We start from the raw sequence: 22,666 nt of genomic DNA, 5'->3' as shown, positions 1-22,666 counted from the left end.
TAGGCAACGTATTTAAATGGTTCAAATTTAAAAGGTATAAAGGCTATACTCCAGCCACCCACTGCACACACTGTTCTGCCTCTTATTTTTTGCTTGTCACTAAATATAGCTCAGTGATTATTCTTGATTATTCTACAGATTCCTTGGTCATTTCTACAATTTCACAGTATTTTTATTTGTTGAATGTACCGTAGTTTTTAAACTAATTCCTTACTGGTGGATATTTAGGATGTTCTCAGCTTTTTGCAGTTACAACTATTGCTCATGAATAATCTTATATGTTTGTACAATTATGAGTACATCTCCAGGATAAATTCCTAGTAGTAGAATTCCTAGTAATTCCTAGGAATTGTTGTTTCAAAGAGCATGTGCTTTTGTAATTTTGATAGATATCGCCAAATTGTCCTCCATAGAGATCACAACAGTTTACACTCCAAATAGAAATATATGGGGGTGCTGCTCTCGGCCTTAGCGCCATCTTCTGATAAACCTCCGCACCATAGGACCGGAGTGGAGGAAGACGCGAATGCGCATGCCGAAGCGCAAAAGAAAGATGAAGCGGATGTCAGAGTAAACTCTTAGACCCATGGAAGCCACAGGAGCAGAAACAAGGGAAGCCAGAGGCCAGGGACGCTGGTACAAATTGTTGGACTGCATGCCTACTGTCTAGAACTTGTCTCAATGGATCTGAAACATCTATGGCCATTCTGATGGCCTTGACCACCTTTGAGAGTCCCACCTTGCTCTTATCAAAACAGCCTCTTTTGGTCCTCTGCCCTGGACCCGGGACTAGTTCTGTTCTCAGTTGTGACTGAATGTAACATGTGTACAATAAATTCTCTCTTTTGCTATCTTAGCTGAAGAAAAAATATATATATATGGGGGTGCTGATCACCCACACTCTAACCAACGTAAGTCATACTTTTTGATCTATGCTAATCTGATAACAATATTTTTTCCTTTTTGATTTATAGTGCTGTGTTGGGAAACTAGTCCTTTGTTCGAAATATGCTTTACAAATATTTTCCTTGATAATTTACTCTTTAATAACGTTTTCCACACTTTCTGATTTTGTGAATTTTTTTGTAAATTGTTTTTTTTCCCTTGGTGCTAGTATGTAGTTGTGATAGGTGTCAAGCCAGAAAAAAATAGAAATTTAGCCTGCCTGAGAGATTGTATTTTCAAAGAATCCTTATGTGACTTCGGCAATCTTTAGTTAAAACTTGAGGGCTCTTATTATGTGTTTCGGGTAAAATTTTAAATCTGAGAACTGTATCTTGATGGACACATAAGTTTTGCAGTGTTTGCTCTGGCATGAGGGAAAAACTGTTGTCATTGTTAAAAAAAAAAAGTAGAAATAAAAATAAGCAGGAAAAAAACTCTCTCAATCTCTTCCACTGCTAACACCAGGCTTTTTATGACATATACTTTTGGATATATAATTGCATATATATTTTGTTGTTTAAAAATGGGAACATACTATAGATACTTTAAACTTTTTCAGCTAATAGTACAAATCTAAAAACTGTAATAGGTTAATAGTATTCTATTATATGAATATAAAACAGTTATGTGGTCTGTCCTCAATTATTGCTGCATGCTCATCCTTTTCTTCATAGTTATTCATTATTGCCTATTCTCAACACTTGGCCTTGGCCATCTGCTCTTCTCACTCAATATTATCTCCCCAGGTAATCTCATCCATGGTTTTCAGCTTCAATTATTAGATACATGCCAGTGACTTCCAAATTTACATCTCCTAAGCCTCTTCTGAGCCCCAGCCTAGATATCTAACTGCCTATTTAGCACTTCTAATTGTGTCAAAGACACCTCAAACTCTGCATATCCAAGCTAGACAGAACTAATGAATCCCCTCTCCCCCAAACCTGGCAGTCTTCCAGTGTTCCCTGTCTAAGTGAATAGCAAGATCATCTGTCCCACTGAATAAGCCATAAACTTAGGAATCACCATTGCTGCATATTTCACCTCTCCCCTCTATCTACTGTATTACCAAACCATACCAATTCTTCCTCTTAAATATCTCAAGTCTTTCTTGTCTTACTGTTTTCAATGCCAGCGTCTTAGTCTCTGCTATGATCTTTGGCCAGACCAGCTGGTTTCCTGGACCCAATCAGGTATTTTTTGTAAGATACAATAAAAATAAGTTACTGGAAAAAATGAAATAATTAACAAAGATATACGAAGTACAAGCCTCACATTTTATTAGATTTAACAGACATAAAACTGCTCTGTCAAATTGGTATAAAAGTTTCTGAACACTCTTGATGTTTGCACGTAACTTGATGTGTTGCATCCCCAGTGCTTAGCCCAATGCCTGGCATATAGAAGACATATAGAATAAATAAATTAATAAGTATTTGTGAAACTAAAGATATAACTTCGGCAATTTGGGGACATTTAAGTTGCTTCCAGTGATTGGCCATTTTGAATACTATGAGAATGTTCTCATAGTATAGTTAAGTCTTCATTTCTTTTTAATTGAAGTATAGTTGATTTACAATGTTGTGTTAGTTTCTGGTGTACAGCAAAGTGATTCAGTTATACATATATATATATATACACATATATATATTCTTTTTCATATTCTTTTCCATTATAGTTTATTACAGGATACTGAATGTATTTCCCATTCTATATATAGTAGTTTGCATCTGCTAGTCCCAAACTCCCAATCCAACCCTCCCCCGACTCCCTTCCCCCTTGGCAACCACAGGTCTGTTCTATGTCTGTGAATCTGTTTCTGTTTCGTAGATAAGTTCATTTGTGTCATATTTTAGATTCCACATATAAGTGATATGATATTTGTCTTTCTCTTTCTGACTTACTTGGTAAATTGGGAGCTTGGGATTGACATATATTGTACACACTACCGTATATAAAATAGGTAACTTATAAGGACCTACTGTATAGCATAGGGAACTCTACTCAATTCTCTGTAATGACCTATATGGAAAAAGAATCTAAAAAAGAGTGGATATATGTATATGTATAATTGATTCACTTTGCTGTACCCCTGAAACTAACACAACATTGTAAATCAACTATACTCCAATAAAAATAAAATAAAATAAAAAGTACGGGTGTTCCCTGGCTGTCCAGTGGTTAGGACTCTATGCTTCCACTGCAGGGGGCCTGGGTTCAATCTCTGGTGGGGAATTAAGATCCCTCAGGCCACACGGCACAGCCAAAATAAATAAATAAATAAACTAAAAAAAAAAAATAATAACCCTGGCAACCATAAGTTTGTTTTCTCCATCTGTGACTCTATTTCTGTTTTGTAAATAAGTTCATTTGTACCATATTTTAGATTCCACATATAAGCGATATCATATATTTGTCTTTCTGTGTCTGACTTACTTCACTCAGTATGACAATCTATAGGTCCATCCATGTTGCTGCAAATGGCATTATTTCACTCTCTTTTATGATCGAGTCATATTGCATTGTACATATGTACCACATCTTCTTTATCCATTCATCTGTCGATGGACACTTAGGTTGCTTCCACGTCCTGGCTATTGTAAATAGTGCTGCAATGAATATTGGGATGCGTGTATCTTTCTGAATTATGGTTTTCTCTGGATATATGCACAGGATTAGAATTGCTGGATCATATGGCAGCTCTATTTTCAGGGTTTTTTTTTTTTTTTTTTTTTTTTCAGTACACGGGCCTCTCACTGTTGTGGCCTCTCCCGTTGCGGAGCACAGGCTCTGGATGCGCAGGCCCAGCGGCCATGGCTCACGGGCCCAGCCGCTCCGCGGCATGTGGGATCCTCCCGGACCGGGGCACGAACCCGTGTCCCCTGCATCAGCAGGCGGACTCCCAACCACTGCGCCACCAGGAAATCCCCTACTTTCCGTTTTTTAAGGAACCTCCATACTGTTCTCCATAGTGGCTACACCAATGTACATTCCCACCAACAGGGTAGGAGGGTTCCCTTTTCTCCACACTCTCTCCAGCATTTGTTATTTATAAGTCTTCATTTCTTTAGGATCAATTCTTATATATAAAATTGCTATATCCAGGGTGGATACATTTTTTAAAAATTGTTATTGGGGTATAATTGCTTTGCAATGGTGTGTTAGTTTCTGCTTTATAACAAAGTGAATCAGTTATACATATACATATATCCCCATATCTCCTCCCTCTTGCGTCTCCCTCCCACCCTCCCTATCCCACCCCTCTAGGTGGTCACAAAGCACCGAGCTGATCTCCCTGTGCTATGCAGCTGCTTCCCACTAGCTATCTGTTTTACATTTGGTAGTATATATATGTCCATGCTACTCTCTCACTTCGTCCCAGCCTACCCTTCCCCCTCCCCGTGTCCTCAAGTCCATTCTCTACGTCTGCGTCTTTATTCCTGTCCTGCCCCTAGGTTCTTCAGAACCTTTTTTTTTTTTAGATTCCATATATATGTGTTAGCATATGGTATTTGTTTTTCTCTTTCTGACTTACTTCACTCTGTATGATAGACTCTAGGTCCAAGGGGTGGATACATTTTTTAAAAAGGTTTTTTTTTTGGAAATTCCCTGGTGGTCCAGTGGTTAGAACTCAGTGCATTTACTTTGGGGGCCCGGGTTCCATTCCTGGTTGGGGAACTAAAATCCCTCAAGACACGAGGCGTGGCCACAATATTTATTTATTTATTTATTTATTTATTTATTTTTTTGCAGTACACCGGCCTCTCACTGTTGTGGCCTCTCCTGTTGCGGAGCACAGGCTCCGGACGCGCAGGCTCAGCGGCCATGGCTCACGGGCCCAGCCACTCCGCGGCATGTGGGATCTTCCCGGACTGGGGCACGAACCCGTGTCCCCTGCATCGGGAGGCGGGCTCTCAAACACTGTGCCACCAGGGAAGCCCCACAATATTTTTTTAAAAAACGTTTTTGTTAAGCTAAATTGCCTTCTAAAAAGACTGCATCCCCATCGATATTGAAGGGGAAAGCTCATTTCTGTTCCTTAGGAATAGGCCTCTTTCTCTGTTAAGCTCCTTCAATCAATTTGACTGTTTCGGTCTTGGCCTCTGTCTTCAGGCAGCTTTGAGGTGGGGAGGCACAGCTTATCTTCCACTTGTCCCCAGTCTGCATCCCAGAGACTGGCTCACCTATGTGGTATTTACCTTCGTCCCACCTAGAGCCCTTTGGGGTGGGCTGGAGGAGGCAGGAAGGACCTTGGCCCTTCAGCTGTCCTGGTTCCTTGGCTCTTCCTGGATCCTGGTCAGATCTCCCATTTTGTCTCCTTCTTTACTTTAGCATGCAGTAGAAGTTTTGGCTTTTGCACCCTAGTAAGGTTATTATATCTGACTCACACCATTTTGGGATTTCTGTCTAGGCAATTAATGTACCTCTTTGCAGGGCTATCTATCGTATTTCCTATTTTCTTTCAGATGGACCAGTTTGACTGAAGCTTGTTCTTTCCTGCAAGAATTATATGCCAGAAGTTGCCAATTATATGACTTAGAATAGTTTTTGACTTTGAGATACAGAAAAAAACAATTCAAACAAATTTATTGTCTTATGTAACCGAAAGTTCTCAGCAGTAGGGTGGGCTTCAAACTGCTAAACATCAGCAATGGCTCATTTATGTCATTATAGACCCAGGTTTATTCCTCTCTTCATCTGCTATTATCATTAGAGGCTTCATCCTACAGTAGAGGCTTCATCCTAAGACTGGCTTCTTGTGGTGGCAGGGAAGCTGCCAGTAACTGTGGAGAGCACCAGAGACTTCCTTGGTGATTTCTTGGAATAGAGGCAGGGAGGGTCTTTCAACTAAAATGAAAGAAATCTTTTCCCTTAGTCTGATTGGAACAACCTAAGTCACGTGTTCACGTCTAAAATTTTCTAAAATCCTCTAAAGCTTTAGGTGTGATAGGCACAAAGTCAGTGTTCCAAGTTACAGCAGTTTTAACGAGCTCCTTTGTAACCACAGAATAAGACTTGTTACTTCCCAGCCAGGAATAGAAGAATCTTCATGGCATTCCATACTGTAAGGCCTATCATTACCACCCCTCCCCTTTTCCATATCAATTTATATATTAGTTAGGACTCTGGTTTGCAAGTGACAAATACCCAACTCAAACTGGCTTAAAGAAAATGGGAATTTATTTACACATGGAACTGACAGGGCTGTGGAATAGACTGGATTTGGGCATGCCTGGATATAAGGGCTCAAGTGATGTCATCTACGTCCTCCTTTTCTCTCTAAGAGGTTTTCTCCATTTGGTAGTCATGAGAGCCATCAGAAGCTCAAGACTCACATGTTATCAGCTTAGCAACCTTGGCAGAAAGAGAGCATCTTCTCTGATAAGTCTGGCAGAAAAATCCCAGAGAAGATTCTGATTGGCTATGTCCTCATTCCTGAATCAACTACTGTGACCATGGGAATGGAATATTCTGACTGGTCATGTGTCTACTATGGTCAGGGGAGGCAGATCAGCCACACCTAAACTATTTAGAAGTGGTTCCCTTCTGGAAAAAGGTTTGGTTACTGGAAGAAGGCAGGATGAATGCTGGGAAGGCAAAAGTAACAGCTGCTCACTATAATGGTATTTTAGCAATTCGTAGGAGGTCAATTTGGCTAGAGCATTGGCTGTCAAATTGTGGTCCCCAGACCTACTGAATCAGAAACTCAGCAATCTGTGTTTAATAAACCCACCAGGTGATTCTGATACAGGATAAAGTTTGAGATCCAGTGATAAAGAGGTTTTCCTCAGGGGCTATGGAAGTGCAATGGAGCTAGCAATTAATTCTGGGTATGGGGGGATTTCTTAGGGGAGGTGGAATCTATTTGGGTCCTAAAGTAGGAGGTGGACCTCATGTGTGAGGAAATTTCCATTTCGTACTCTCTAACTTCCTACTTTTCTTTTTCACTGAAGCCTGGCTGATGCCAATTTACCATATTTATCCTGCCTCTTTGAGCCACTGTGACTCATCTTTTCTTTCTCCTAGAATATCCTTCTTTTTCTCTTCATTGATTCAAACCCTAGCCATCCTTGAAGGTTCAGCTCAAACTTTCGTCTTTTCCAGGAAATCTTACCTGATAATCTCTATTTTCACATGCTTAATACTTCCTTATATACCAGGAACTGGTATATAAGGTGTACTCTTTTTTTTTCTTTTTTTGCATTTTAATACATGTAGATTTATGTAACTACCTCCATAATCAGAATAAAGAATGGTTTCCTTATATACCAGGTAAGTACCATGGTAAGTACTGGAATTGCTTAAATGAATTATACTCCCTGGTTTAAAGGCTATATGCATATTTTTAAAAATTCATTTATTTATTTATTATTTATTTATTTATTTTTGGCTGTGTAGGTCTTCGTTTCTATGCGAGGGCTTTCTCTACTTGCAGCGAGCGGGGGCCACTCTTCGTCGCGGTGCGCGGGCCTCTCACTGTCGCGGCCTCTCTTGTTGCGGAGCACAGGCTCCAGACGCGCAGGCTCAGTAGTTGTGGCTCACGGGCCCAGTTGCTCCGTGGCATGTGGGATCTTCCCAGACCAGGGCTCGAACCTGTGTCCCTGCATTGGCAGGCAGATTCTCAACAACTGCGCCACCAGGGAAGCCCGCATATTTTTAAAGATGCCATCAGAATGCCCTCTAAAAACGGCTCTACCAGTTTACATATTCACCAGCATGTGAGGCTGCTTAGTTCCCCACATGCTCATCACCACTATAGACACTATCAATCTTTCTCATTTTTGCCAGTCTGAAAAATGTACAATACCTTGTTGCTGTTTTAATTTGCATTCCTTTGACTTTCAATACACCTGAACATCTTTTCTTTGTTGGCTATTTGCATTTCTTCTATATCTTGCTTGTTAATACCTGTCTTAGTTTGGGCTTTGGCAGAATATCATAGAATGAATGGCTTATAAACAACAAAAATTTATTTCTCACAGTTCTGGAGTCTGGAAGTCCAAGATCAGGGTGCCAGCATAGTCGGGTCTAGTGAGAACCATCTTCTAGGTTGTATCTTCCTGTTGTATCTTCACATGGCAGAAAAAGAGCTATAGAGCTCTCTGGGGTCTCTTTTCTACGGGCACTAATCCCATTCATGAGGGCTCCACGCTCATGACCTAATTACCTCTCAAAAGCCCCACCTCCTGATACCATCACATTTGGGATTAGGATTTAAATTTATGAAATTTTGGTGGGAGGAAAGCATAAACATTCAGTCCATAACAATATTCTAAGCCCATTAGTTTTTAGTTTTTTTAATTTACTATATAGAAAAATTGATTTTTTTCTTTTGGTGTACTCTTTTTTTTTTTTTTTTTTTTGCATTTTAACACGTGTAGATTTATGTAACTACCACCATAATCAGAATAAAGAATTGTTTCATCATTCCAAAAATCTCCCTTGTGCTAACCCTTTGTAGTCATACTTTCCCTCGACCCATAACTTCTGACAACTACTGATCTACTCTCCATAACTATAGTTTTGTAATTTTGAGGATGTCAAATAAATGAAATTGTATAGTGTGTAACATCTTAAGGCTGGATTCTTTCACCCAGCGTAATGTTTTGAGATTCTTTCAAGTTGTTGCATGTATCAGTAATTTGTTCCTTTTTATTGCTGAGTAGTGTTAACTGTATAGATGTACCACGATTTCTTTATCCATTCACCCTTTGAAGGACATTTGGGTTGTTTTCAGTTTGGGACCATTATAAATAAATCTGCTATGGACATTTGTGTACAGTTTTTGTGTGAACATAAGATTTTATTTCTCTAGGGTAGATACTCAGGAGTGGGATTACTGGGTTATAGAGTAAATGCATTTAGCATTACAAGAAAGGAGTAAACCATTTCCTAGAGTGGCTGTATCATTTTGCATTCCCACCAGCAATGTATCATATTACCTACTGCCCTTGCCACAGCTAATTAAATCAGGGGTAATTGCCTTAGCTAAAAGGTATATTACATTAGCCAGACCAGTGACTTATGAGGGGACTAGCATGAGAACTCTGCAGAAAAGGGGACAAGAATATCCGAAAAAATTGAATCTGAGACTCTCAAAAAGAAGAGAGGCGGGCTTCCCTGGTGGCACAGTGGTTGAGAGTCCGCCTACCGATGCAGGGGACACGGGTTCGTGCCCCGGTCCGGGAAGATCCCACATGTCGCGGAGTGGCTGGGCCCGTGAGCCATGGCCGCTGAGCCTGCGCGTCCGAAGCCTGTGCTCCGCAACGGGAGAGGCCTCAACAGTGAGGCCTGCGTACCGAAAAAAAAAAAAAGAAGAAGAAGAGAGGCGAAAGCCAAGATTAGAAGTGAAGGAGAAATCTAGAAATACTGAGTCACCTGTGTGGTAGATTTATTAAAGTAGGGGACAACAATTGCCTGTTTCAGAGGGAATGAAAAGAGAAATCAGCAGAGCTGCTGTCGGATCATGAATGATGAAAAGCTCATAGCCCATTGTTCCTTGAAAACTGGCCTTCCAGTAGCTGAGCTGAAAACTTATACTTTTTTTTCTTTTCTGTGTAGCCTTAAGATAAACTCTCATTAGTTATGAAAGGAACCTTTAATATAAAAGCTTTATTGAGGTATAATTAATATGCCATAAAATTCATCCATTGAAAGTATTCATTGTTTTTCAGTATATTGATAGAGCTATACAGCCATAACCACAATCAATATTAGAAACATTTTCATCACTCCAAAAAGAAACTCCATGCCCATAGCCAAACAACCTTTCTTATTATAGGGACCAGGCACAGTTCCTGCTTATCCCTGAGTAACAGATTTCCTTTCTTTGCAAGTCTGTGAAAGTATTCAAACAAGACAATCACAACTTACTGCAGGAACCAGGTATCAACCCACCTTCTTGAAATTGCAAAGCCTACCTCCCACATGGGAGTTCTTGAGTACAACTCCTATGGGGTCCTGTGTGGTGTGTGATGTCCTTTTCCCCCAGGCTGTAAGTATATGTGTAACAAACTGCTCTCAATCTCATTTGTCCTGTTTTGGTTGTCATGTGTTCAGGCATGCCCTTAATTCTAGAATGGGTGTCCCACCCTCACTAATGGGTGATTAAGGAGGAAATTAAAACAAAGTGCCCAATAGCTAATTTGATCAACACACTTTAAAATAGTTAATTGAGATTTTCCAGTCTGAGGGGCAGGAAAGAAAAAATAAAAATTTTAAAAAAGAACAAAGCCTAAGAAGTGTGTGGGACATCATCACATGTACCAATGTATTATAGGATTCCTAGAGAGAGAGGAGAGAGAAAATAGGGCAGAAAGACGTTTTGAAGAAATAATATACAAAGACTTCCCAGATCTGGTGAAAGACATGAAATTACATATCCAAAAAGTTTAATGACCTCCAAACAGGATAAATTCAAAGAGATACACATGAAGACACAATATAGCCAAATTGTTAGAAAAGACAAAGGGAGAATCTTGAAAGCAGAACGAGAGAAGGGACCTATCTTGTACAGGGAAGCCTTGGCAACACTGGCAACCAGTTTCTCTTCAGAAACCATGTTGGCTAGCAGGCAATGGGATGACTTAAACTGCTAAAAGAAAAAATTGTCAACCAAGAATTCTATATCTGGTAAAACTATCCTTGAAAAATGAAAGAGAGCCTCACTCCTTCAACTGCCACTGCTGCCACCCCCAGGAAGAGGGAAAGTGGGAGAGGAGCCCATGTCACCTGTCACCCAAGTCCTCCAACTATGTCACCCCAAAGATATAGTTCACCTATGCCAAGCTTGTCTGCACCCCAACTCTGATCCAAGCTGGATCCAGGATTGCATCCAGAGGAATTTCTGCATCATCGATATGCTCTTTGACTGGAGAGAGCTCTACAGTATTTAATGGGGCCCAGAATGGTGTCTCAACTAATCCAGTGGGAGTTTCCAACCGGTGCAATCAGCAGAGACATTGATACTGCAGCCAAATTTATCGATGCAGGTGCTGCAACAGTAGGAATACTGGTCTGGTGCTGGTATTGGAACAGTCCTTGGTGACCTTATCATTGGTTATGTCAGAAACCCTTCACGAAACAATAACTGTTCTCATGTGCTATTCTTGGATATGCCTTCTCTGAAGCATTGGTTCTCTTTTGTTTGGTGGTTGCTTTCTTGATTTTGTTTGCCTTGTAACAAAAACTACTGCTTAAAATGTTGTCATTTGTGGGCTTCCCTGGTGGTGCAGTGGTTGAGAGTCCGCCTGCCGATGCAGGGGACACAGGTTCGTGTCCTGGTCCGGGAACATCCCACATACTGCGGAGCATCTAGGCCCGTGAGCCATGGCCGCTGAGCCTGCGCGTCCGGAGCCTGTGCTCCACAACAGGAGAGGCCACAACAGTGAGAGGCCTGCGTACCGCAAAAAAAAAAAAAAAAAAAAAAAAAAAAGTTGTCATTTGTATTAATTACAGATGGAATTCTGTGTATCTTACTGTGACTCTGAAAACTATAGTGTTGGTGTCATGGAGATGTATGTTATTTCCAAAGTTATTTTATTGAAGGTTAAAAAAAAAACCAAATGAAGGAGAAATGAAGATATTCCCAGATAAACAAAAACTGAGGGAATTAGTTATTAGTAGACCTGCCCCATAAGAAATACTAATGGAAGTCCTTCAGGGTGAAATGAAAGAGCACTATACAGTAACTTAACGCTATATGAAGAAATAAAGAAAAATAGTAGAAGTATCTACATAGGTGAATGTAAAAGTCAACATTATTGCAAGTTTGGTTTGTAACCTTTCTTCCTATATAATTTAAAAATCAAATATATGGTGTAAAGCAATAACAATAAATCTGTATTAATGGGCACACATTGTATATAGTTGGTGACAGCAGCAACATAAGGAGGGTGGAGCTGTAAACAAGCAGAGTTTTTTAATATAATCAACACTGAATTGGTAGAAAGTCTATTTTATCTAATATTAATATAGCCACCTCATGGGCTTCCCTGGTGGCGCAGTGGTTGAGAGTCCACCTGCCGATGCAGGGGACACGGGTTCGTGCCCCGGTCCGGGACGATCCCACATGCCGTGGAGCAGCTGGGCCCGTGAGCCATGGCTGCTGAGCCTGCGCGTCCGGAGCCTGTGCTCCGCAACGGGAGAGGCCACAACAGTGAGAGGCCCACGTACCACAAAAAACAAACAAAATAAATAAATATATATATATATATATATATAGCCACTTCAGCTTTTTATTACTGTTATTTGCTTGATATATGTTTTTCCATCCTTTTACTTTCAACCTATTTGTATCTTTGAGTCTAAAGTGTGTGTCCCATAGACAAAATATATTTGGAGATATATTTTTATCTATTTTGATGATCTCTGCCTTTTGATTGGATTCTTTAATCCATTCACATACAATGTTATTATTTATGTGTTTGGATTTATGTCTGCTGTTTTACTTTTAATTTTCTGTTAGTCTTATAACTATTTCCCTCCTTTATTGCTTTCTTTTGTATTATGTGGATGTTTTCCTACTGTAATATCTTAATTCTTTTAATAATTTTTTCATTATATAGATATTTTTGAATTATTTTCTTAGTTGTTGCTCTAGGGTTTACCATGTACATTTTAACTTTTCAGAATCCATTCAGATTTATACTGACTTATTTGTAGTGTTATTTAAAAGCATTACTCTTGTGTAGCTCTAGTGCCTCTTCCCCTTTTTGGTGCTTTTAAAATAACATTACTTTATATATGTTACAAACCCCAAAATATATTGCTATAAGTATTATTTTATATAATTTTATGTCTTTTAGGGAAGCTGAGAGAAGAAAGGACAGCAAGTGTATATTTATAGAGTTTGTTATAGTAATCTTCTTATTTACCATTTTTGGTTCTCCTCATTTGTTCCTGTGTTTTCAAGTTACCACCTGGTGTCATTACCTTACTGAAATACAAATTTGCTTCCATTCACTTCCTTCTATTATTGTCAAATAGATTACATTTCTATGTGTTGTAGGCCAACAAAACAATTATATACCTGTTGTTTTAAAAGTTGATTTTTAAACCACTTAAGAGAAGAAAGAAGAATAAATAGGCATTTATATTGTCTTTCATAATTACCTTTACTGGTATCTTTGCTTTTTCATAAGGATTTGAATTACTGTCTGCAGTCTCTTGTTTTCCACCTTAATAACTTCATTTCGCATTTCTTGTAAGATAGGTCTTCTTGCAACAAATTCTCAGTTTTTGTTTGTTTGGAATGTCTTTATTTCACTTTCATTTTTGAAAGATTTGCTGGATAGAAGATTCTTGGTTGACAATTTTTTTCCTTTAATACTTTGAATATGTCATTCCAGTGCCTTTTGGCCCCCATTGTTTCTGATGAGAAATCAGTATGCGATGAATTGTTTTTGTACTGCTGCTTTCAAAATTCTTTTTGTCTTTGTCTTTCAACATTTTTACTATGATATGTTTGTATGTGGATATATTTGTGTTTACATGACTTGGTCGAGCTTCATATACGTGTAGAATAATGTTTTTCATCAAATTTGGAAAGCACTTGGACATTATGTCTTCAACTTTTTTTTTTCTGCTCTTTTCTCTGTCTCATCTTTCCTCTTCTTCTGGTACTTACATTATGCATATGTTGGTGCACTTACTGGTATCCAGCATTTCTCTGAAGCTCTGTTAACTTTTCTTCATTCTTTTTTTCCCTCTGTTCTTTGGGTTGCATAATTACCATTGGTCTATCTTCAAGAGAGCTGATTCTTTCTTTTGTTAGTTCAAACCTATTGTTAAGCCCCTCTAGTGAACTTGTCATTTTAGTTATTGTACTTTTTTACCTCCACAATGTTCATGTAGTTCTTTTTAAAAATTACTTCTCTCTCTTTATCGACATTCTCTATTGCAATGTTGTCATACCTTTGTCTACTTCTTCTAGCATGGTTTTCTTTAGCTCTTTCAATATGTTTATAATGGTTACTATGAAATCTTTGTCTGTTAAATCCAATATCTGGACCCTCTCACAGCCAGTTTCTGTTGCCTATCTATTTTCCTATGTATGAGTCAGTCACACATCCTGTTTCTTTGTATGTCTTGTAATTTTTTGTTGTTGAAAACTGGACACTTAAGGTAATATATTGTAGCAAATCTGATACTGATTATCCCTCTCCCCTGGGACTTGTTTGTTGTTTATTTATTTGTTTAGTGACTTAACTATTTTAGTGAAGACTGTTGCCCCTGCAGTGTGCAGACTCTGTACTTGCTCCTTAGAGATTATAGCCTTCAATGTGCACAAGTTGCTCTGGGATGACAGTGTTTTAGCAGTGCTCTCTTTGACTGTCTCTTTCCCTGATCTCTCTGTTAAGCTGTCTGCCTCTGTTGGTATCACATCCAGCTTTTAGGCTGATTTCTGTATTGTTTCAGACATAAATTTCTTTATAATCTGGTCCAATTCAATTTGGGCTCCTTGGCTGGTGTACTTTTTGAGACTAGTCTCTGACATGTCTTCTGTCCCCAGGAGGCTATTTTAACTTTTTCTTTCCCTGGTTCTCTCTGTTAAACTTGCTGATCTGCCAGTTTAGCTTGCTGATACTATGAAGCTATCAGCCTTCCTCCTAATTTCTTACCCAATTTCTCCATTATTTCTGAGATTGCCAGTGTAGGTTTGAAGTTCCCTACACTGTATTAAATAAAGTCATTTCCTCTGAGGAGAGCTTAAGAGCTCTCTGTTGTTATGACTGCCTTCCTCCCTAGGCAAAATCTCTGAGCCACTGCTCCAGAGCAGGTGTTGGGGACAGTGGCCCACTTCTTTTGGAATGACACCTCTGCTTATGAACAGGACTTTGGGTGGGGGCAGTAGCCTCTGGTCTTCTTGGCTTGCCTCTCCTGGAGTAAAATCTCTGTCCTACCAACAGACTGGGACGAGGGCAATTAGGGCCACTGTATTTTTGGCCTGCTTCATCTGGGATTGAGCCTCCAATTTACGAGTGTGTTCTGGGCTTAAGAAGGGAGCCCTAAACCTCTGTGCTGCACTTGCCTGAAATTTAGCCTCTATAACACAGAGCTGGGAAGGAACAGAAATGTTGGTGGCCCATCCTTCTTGATGGGGGGGATGCCATATCCCTTGGGAGTTAGGGGAAGAGGGAGCCCCATCCTCTTATCAGTAGCAACTGGAGTAGAGCTTCCATCACACTGAGATTGGTGGGAGTGGCAAGTGAGTGGGCCATGGGTAAACTGCCACAAACGCTCACTTCTTATCAAAATTTAGTAGATTTTCTTAAATAAATATTTCTTCATTTGGCGTCTAAACTTAGGACAATTTACAGACACTTTAAATGATTGTTTTTTAAAAATAATTTTCACCAGTATGTTTGGTTCACTGGGGAGTATGTCTATAGAACCCTTCATGCTTCCACTCTTGAAGTGGATCTTTTTCTGGAATTGCTTTTGTAGCTGGTATGTAGACGCTACACAGAATGTACAGGGGTAAGGAATTCATAAGATGAAAATCCTGAAGGGAAAGGATTATTCTCATTTTATGCTTGTGGAAACTATTATTATCACTTAAATTAGAGTTCAAGTCAAAATTCTATTGTTTCTAAATCCCAGGTCTTTGTTCACTGATTGATATATCATGCTTTTGATTTGTATTTTTAATGAATTGAGACCCTAATCTTCAGATAACAAATGCATTAGTTATGTACAGCTACATAAAAAATTACCCTAAAACCTAATGGCGCAAAACAAAAATATACTTTTTAAAAACTATTTTATTTATTTATTTATTTATTTTTGGCTGCCTGGGTCTACGTTGCAGCACGCAGGATCTTAGTTGCAGCATGCAGGCTTCTTAGTTGTGGCACGTGTTGCGACACGTGGACTTCTTAGTTGCGGCATGCGAACTCTTAGTTGCGGCATACATATGGGATCTAGTTCTCTGACCAGGGATCAAACCGGGGATCCCTGCAAGGGAGCTTTTAGTCTTACCTGCTGGACCACCAGGGAAGTCCCCAAACTATACTTTTTTATCCTTACCATTTCCATGGATAAGGAATTCATAACTGGGTAGTTCCTCCTTAGAGTCCGTCATGAGATTGCTTTCAGGATGTTGATTTAAGCTGCAGTCATTTATGCTTCACTGAGGCTGGAGGTTCTGTCTCCCAAGTGGCTCAATGAAATGGCTGCCAATTTGGTGGTAGTTGTTGGCGGGAGGCTTTAATTTCTCTCCTTATGGGCTTCCCAAAGGCTGTTTGGATGTCCTCGTGACATAGCAGCTGGCGTTCCCTGGTGTGAGTAATCCAAGGGAGAGAAGGGAGGGTCAGTCAGAGGCTACCCTTTTCATGACCTAGCCTTGGAAGTCACATAGCATCACTTGCACCACATTGTATTCATTAGAAACAATCTCCTAAGTCTGACCTACATTCAGAGGAAGTGGAATTAGGCTCCACCTTGTGAAGTGAAATGTATCAAAGAATTTGTAGACAGGTTTAGAAACCGCCTTAACAAGAAGAGGCAAACAGATTTCTGGTCACCATTGCACTAGCTTTGACAAAACCTCAGAAAAATAACTGCTTGGTTTTTTTTTTAATATTTATTTATTTGGTTGCACCAGGTCTTAGTTGTGGCAGGAGGGCTCCTTAGTTGCGGCTCGCCAGCTCCTTTGTTGCAGCATGCATGTGGGATCTAGTTCCCTGACCAGGGATTTGAACCCAGGCCCCCTGCATTGGGAGCACGGAGTCTTATCCAATGTGCCATCAGGGAAGTCTCAACTGCTTGTTTTCTTGAGTTAGTTTCTAAAATTCTATATATGTTACACCTGGGTACACACCTTATAGTCTGGCATGAATGCTGCAAAATTCAAGTATCAGAACTAAGTATTCTCGATGTTTATGTTCTATTGCAGGACATGAAATGTTGTGGGATTTCTCAAACTTTCATCATGGCCCTGTGTCTATCCAGTCATTAGATTTGGATTCTAAAGACAGAAGGAAGGCAATGGTTGCCCCCAAATCCTGTTTATTAGGACAGTTGCAATTGAGATGAAATGGTGATGAGATTCTTTATGTCATTGAAACAAAGCCCCATTTATGTTAACAAATCACAGGAAACAGTTTGTGATGACTATTCTTTTTCTAATACGTTCAGGCATTGAGCTGTGGCTATGCTGAACAGGCAGAAGCTGAGCTTTGGATAGAGCTGCTCAGGACTTGTCTGGCCAATCAGAAAACAGAGTGGGTAAAAGTAGAGGATGGGGAATTGTAAAATAGAGTAATGGTGAGAAAATGTGGAGTAGGATACATTTTTTTCTGTTAAGAAAATTGACATTTTTAGATGGGAATGAGAAATTCTGTAAGTGGTCCAAAGAGACTAGATGACATAAAAGCTTGGCATAAAAGCATGAATACAGTAGACTCTAAGGGTAAAAATATATTTTGCTTTGGAATGCCATGAATATTGGTGAGCATCTTTCAGTTTACAGATTTCCAGGCTCACATCTTATAGGCAAGCTAATCTAGTCCCCTCCCTTATAAGAAGTTGAAATCCAGTGAGATTAGTATCAGAGCAGGGACTAGAAAGGTAACTCTTTTGATTCCTATTCTAGGGTTTTATTCAGTGTTCTATATTGCCGTAAGGGGTTTATAAGCCTTTGCATTATCGGGTTCCTTGCTACCTCAACTTGTCCTTTCTTTACACCACTTCACCTCAGCTGAGCTGGCATTCATGTTATTCCTCAAACACACCCACCATGCTCTGGTCCCAGGGCTTTGCACTTGATGTGTCCTCTATTGGAAAGCTCTTCTTCCAGATCTCTGTGTGACTTTCCTCCTCCCTTCCTTTATATCTCTGCTTAGCTGTCACCTCACCAGGGAGGAATTCTCTGATTACCTTATTGAAAGCATTACCCAGCCCCTGCTTCATCATTTTCCCTTACTTCCTTTATTTTCCTTTAAAGAAGTGATTACAGTTAAATGAGATCATATGGGTGGGCCCTAATCCAATATGACTGGTGTCCTTATAAGAAGAGGGAGAGACACCTGGGATGTGTAGGCATACAGAAAAGCCCACATGAGGTCGTGGCAAGAAGGTGGCCAGCTGCCAAGGAGAGAAGGCTGAGGAGAAACCAAACCTGTCCACACCTTGATTTGGACTTTCAGCCCCCAAAACTGTAAGAAAATAAGTTCCTGTGGTTTAAGCCACCCAGCCAGTGGTATTTTGTTATGGCAGCTCAAGCTGACTAATACAGCCTGTAAGTATTCCCTGTTCCCCTCCACTTACCTCCTCTGTCTCCTCTTACTCATGCTGTTGCAGCCTTACTGGCTTTCTTGCTGTTTCTCAAATATGCCAAGCTGGCGTTCACCTCAGTGCTTTTGTGTTTTACATTTACTCTGCCTGTAATACACTTCCTCCTGGATATCTCTACTGCTTATTCCCACACTTCATTCAGATTTCTGCTCACATGCTGCCTTCTTAGTGATGCCTTTCTTGACCATCCTATTTATTTATTTACTGGTTTTTATTTTTATTTATTTTTTTAACATCTTTATTGGAGTATAATTGCTTTACAATGGTGTGTTAGTTTCTGCTTTACAACAAAATGAATCAGTTATATATATACATATGTTCCCATATCTCTTCCCTCTTGCGTCTCCCTCCCTCCCACCCTCCCTATCCCACCCCTCCAGGCGGTCACAAAGCACCGAGCTGATCTCCCTGTTCTATGCGGCTGCTTCCCACTAGCTATCTACCTTACGTTTGGTAGTGTATATATGTCCATTCCTCTCTCGCGCTTTGTCACAGCTTACCCTTCCCCCTCCCCATATCCTCAAGTCCATTCTCTAGTAGGTCTGTGTCTTTACTCCTGTTTTACCCCTAGGTTCTTCATGACATTTTTTTTTCTTAAATTCCATATATATGTGTTAGCATACAGTATTTGTCTCTCTCTTTCTGACTTACTTCACTCTGACAGACTCTAGGTCTATCCACCTCATTACAAATAGCTCAGTTTCGTTTCTTTTTATGGCTGAGTAATATTCCATTGTATATATGTGCCACATCTTCTTTATCCATTCATCCAATGATGGACACTTAGATTGTTTCCATCTCCGGGCTATTGTAAATAGAGCTACAATGAACATTTTGGTACGTGACTCTTTTTGAATTATGGTTTTCTCAGGGTATATGCCCAGTAGTGGGATTGCTGGGTTATATGGTAGTTCTATTTGTAGTTTTTTAAGGAACCTCCATACTGTTCTCCACAGTGGCTGTATCAATTTACATTCCCACCAACAGTGCAAGAGGGTTCCCTTTTCTCCACACCCTCTCCAGCATTTATTGTTTCTGAATTTTTTGATGATGGCCATTCTGACTGGTGTGAGATGATATCTCATTGTAGTTTTGACTTGTATTTCTCTAATGATTAGTGATGTTGAGCATTCTTTCATGCGTTTGTTGGCAGTCTGTATACCTTCTTTGGAGAAATGTCTATTTAGGTCTTCTGCCCATTTTTGGATTGGGTTGTTTGTGTTTTTGTTATTAAGATGCATGAGCTGCTTATAAATTTTGGAGATTAATCCTTTGTCAGTTGCTTCATTTACAAATATTTTCTCCCATTCTGAGGGTTGTCTTTTGGTCTTGTTTATGGTTTCCTTTGCTGTGCAAAAGCTTTGAAGTTTCATTAGGTCCCATTTGTTTATTTATGTTTTTATTTCCATTTCTCTAAGAGGTGGGTCAAAAAGGATCTTGCTGTGATTTATGTCATAGAGTGTCCTGCCTATGTTTTCCTCTAAGAGTTTGATAGTTTCTGGCCTTACATTTAGGTCTTTAATCCATTTTAAGCTTATTTTTGTGTATGGTGTTAGGGAGTGATCTAATCTCATACTTTTATGTGTACCTGTCCAGTTTTCCCAGCACCACTTATTGAAGAGGCTGTCCTTTCTCCACTGTACATTCCTGCCTCCTTTATCAAAGATAAGGTGACCATATGTGCGTGGGTTTATCTCTGGGCTTTCTATCCTGTTCCATTGATCTACCTTTCTGTTTTTGTGCCAGTACCATACTGTCTTGATTACTGTAGCTTTGTAGTATAGTCTGAAGTCAGGGAGCCTGATTCCTCCGGCTCCATTTTTCGTTCTCAAGATTGCTTTGGCTATTCGGGGTCTTTTGTGTTTCCATACAAATGGTGAAATTTTTTGTTCTAGTTCTGTGAAAACTGCCAGTGGTAGTTTGATAGGGATTGCATTGAATCTGTAGATTGCTTTGGGTAGTAGAGTCATTTTCACAATGTTGATTTTTCCAATCCAAGAACATGGTATATCTCTCCATCTATTTGTATCATCTTTAATTTCTTTCATCAGTGTCTTATAATTTTCTGCATACAGGTCTTTTGTCTCCTTAGGTAGGTTTATTCCTAGATATTTTATTCTTTTTGTTGCAGTGGTAAATGGGAGTGTTTTCTTGATTTCACTTTCAGATTTTTCATCATTAGTGTATAGGAATGCCAGAGATTTCTGTGCATTAATTTTGTATCCTGCTACTTTACCAAATTCATTGATTAGCCCTAGTAGTTTTCTGGTAGCATCTTTAGGATTCTCCATGTATAGTATCATGTCATCTGCAAACAGTGACAGCTTTACTTCTTCTTTTCCGATTTGGATTCCTTTTATTTCCTTTTCTTCTCTGATTGCTGTGGCTAAAACTTCCAAAACTATGTTGAATAAGAGTGGTGAGAGTGGGCAACCTTGTCTTGTTCCTGATCTTAGTGGAAATGCTTTCAGTTTTTCACCATTGAGGACTATGTTGGCTGTGGGTTTGTCATATATGGCCTTTATTATGTTGAGGAAAGTTCCCTCTATGCCTACTTTCTGCAGCGTTTTTATCATAAATGGGTGTTGAAATTTGTCGAAAGCTTTCTCTGCATCTATTGAGACGATCATATGGTTTTTCTCCTTCAATTTGTTAATATGGTATATCACGTTGATTGATTTGCGTATATTGAAGAATCCTTGCATTCTTGGAATATACCCCACTTGATCATGGTGTATGATCCGTTTAATGTGCTGTTGGATTCTGTTTGCTGGTATTTTGTTGAGGATTTTTGCATCTATGTTCATCAGTGATATTGGCCTGTAGTTTTCTTTCTTTGTGACATCCTTGTCTGGTTTTGGTATCAGGGTACTGGTGGCCTCGTAGAATGAGTTTGGGAGTGTTCCTCCCTCTGCTATATTTTGGAAGAGTTTGAGAAGAATAGGTGTTAGCTCTTCTCTAAATGTTTGATAGAATTCGCCTGTGAAGCCATCTGGTCCTGGGCTTTTGTTTGTTGGAAGATTTTTAATCACAGTTTCAATTTCAGTGCTTGTGATTGGTGTGTTCATATTTTCTTTTTTTTTTTTTTTTGCAGTACGCAGGCCTCTCACTGTTGTGTTCTCCCGTTGCGGAGCACAGGCTCCGGATGCGCAGGCTCAGCGGCCATGGCTCACAGGCCCAGCCGCTCCGTAGCATGTGGGATCTTGCCGGACCGGGGCACGAACCTGTGTCCCCTGCATTGGCAGGCGGACTCTCAACCACTGCGCCACCAGGGAAGCCCTGTTCATATTTTCTATCTCTTCCTGATTCAGTCTTGGCAGGTTGTGCCTTTCTAAGAATTTGTCCATTTCTTCCAGGTTGTCCATTTATTGGACAACTTTATTGGCATAAAGTTGCTTATAGTAATCTCTCATGATCTTTTGTATTTCTGCAGTGTTAGATGTTACTTCTCCTTTTTCATTTCTAATTCTATTGATTTGAGTCTTCTCCCTTTTTTTTTGATGCGTCTGGCTAATGGTTTATCAATTTTGTTTATCTTCTCAAAGAACCAGCTTTTAGTTTTATTGATCTTTGCTATCATTTCCTTCATTTCTTTTTCATTTATTTCTGATCTGATTTTTATGATTTCTTTCTTTCTGCTAACTTTGGGGGTTTTTTGTTCTTCTTTCTCTAATTGCTTTAGGTGCAAGGTTAGGTTGTAAAGTAAAATAAAATAAAGTGGGATAAAATATAATAAAGTTATTAAAATAAAAAAATTATTATTAAGAGAAAAGAAGTGGACGGATAGAACCCTCGGACAAATGGTGGAAGCAAAGCTATACAGACAAAATCTCACACAGAAGCATACACATACACACAAAAAGAGGAAAAGGGGAAAAAAATCATAAATCTTGCTCTCAAAGTCCACCTCCTTAATTTGGGATGATTGGTTGTCTATTCATGTATTCCACAGATGCAGGGTACATCAAGTTGATTGTGGAGCTTTAATCCACTGCTCCTGAGGCTGCTGGGAGAGATTTCCCTTTTTCTTCTTTGTTCTCACAGCTCCCCGGGGGCTCAGCTTTGGATTTGGCCCCGCCACTGCGTGTAGGTCGCAGGAAGGCGTCTGTTCTTCGCTCAGACAGGACGGGGTTAAAGGAGCCGCTGATTCGGGGGCTCTGGCTCACTCAGGCCAGGGGCAGGGAGGGGCACGGAGTGCGGGGCGGGCCTGCGGCGGCAGAAGCCGGCATGACGTTGCACCACTTTGAGGCGCCCCGTGCGTTCTCCAGGGGGAGTTGTCCCTGGGTCCCGGGACCCAGGCAGTGGCAGGCTGCACAAGCTCCCCGGAAGGGGGGTGTGGATAGTGACCTGTGCTCGCACACAGGCTTCTTGGTGGCGGCAGCAGCAGCCTTAGCGTCTCATGCCGCCATGTTAGCCGCGGCTCGCG

At 40.0% G+C, this 22,666-nt stretch overlaps 1 pseudogene; it reads left to right on the top strand.

Moving 5' to 3' along the window:
- The first annotated feature begins 447 nt into the window (after positions 1–447).
- On the top strand, positions 448–11,125 carry LOC101335915 (ATP synthase F(0) complex subunit C3, mitochondrial pseudogene; annotated as a pseudogene).
- Positions 11,126–22,666: the final 11,541 nt, after the last annotated feature.

The sequence above is a fragment of the Tursiops truncatus genome, chromosome 14, assembly GCF_011762595.2.
Source record: "Tursiops truncatus isolate mTurTru1 chromosome 14, mTurTru1.mat.Y, whole genome shotgun sequence".
In the NCBI taxonomy this organism is placed as follows: Eukaryota; Metazoa; Chordata; class Mammalia; order Artiodactyla; family Delphinidae; genus Tursiops; species Tursiops truncatus.
Note: the sequence above shows the minus strand (reverse complement) of the source record. Positions and strands in the feature narration are given on the sequence as shown.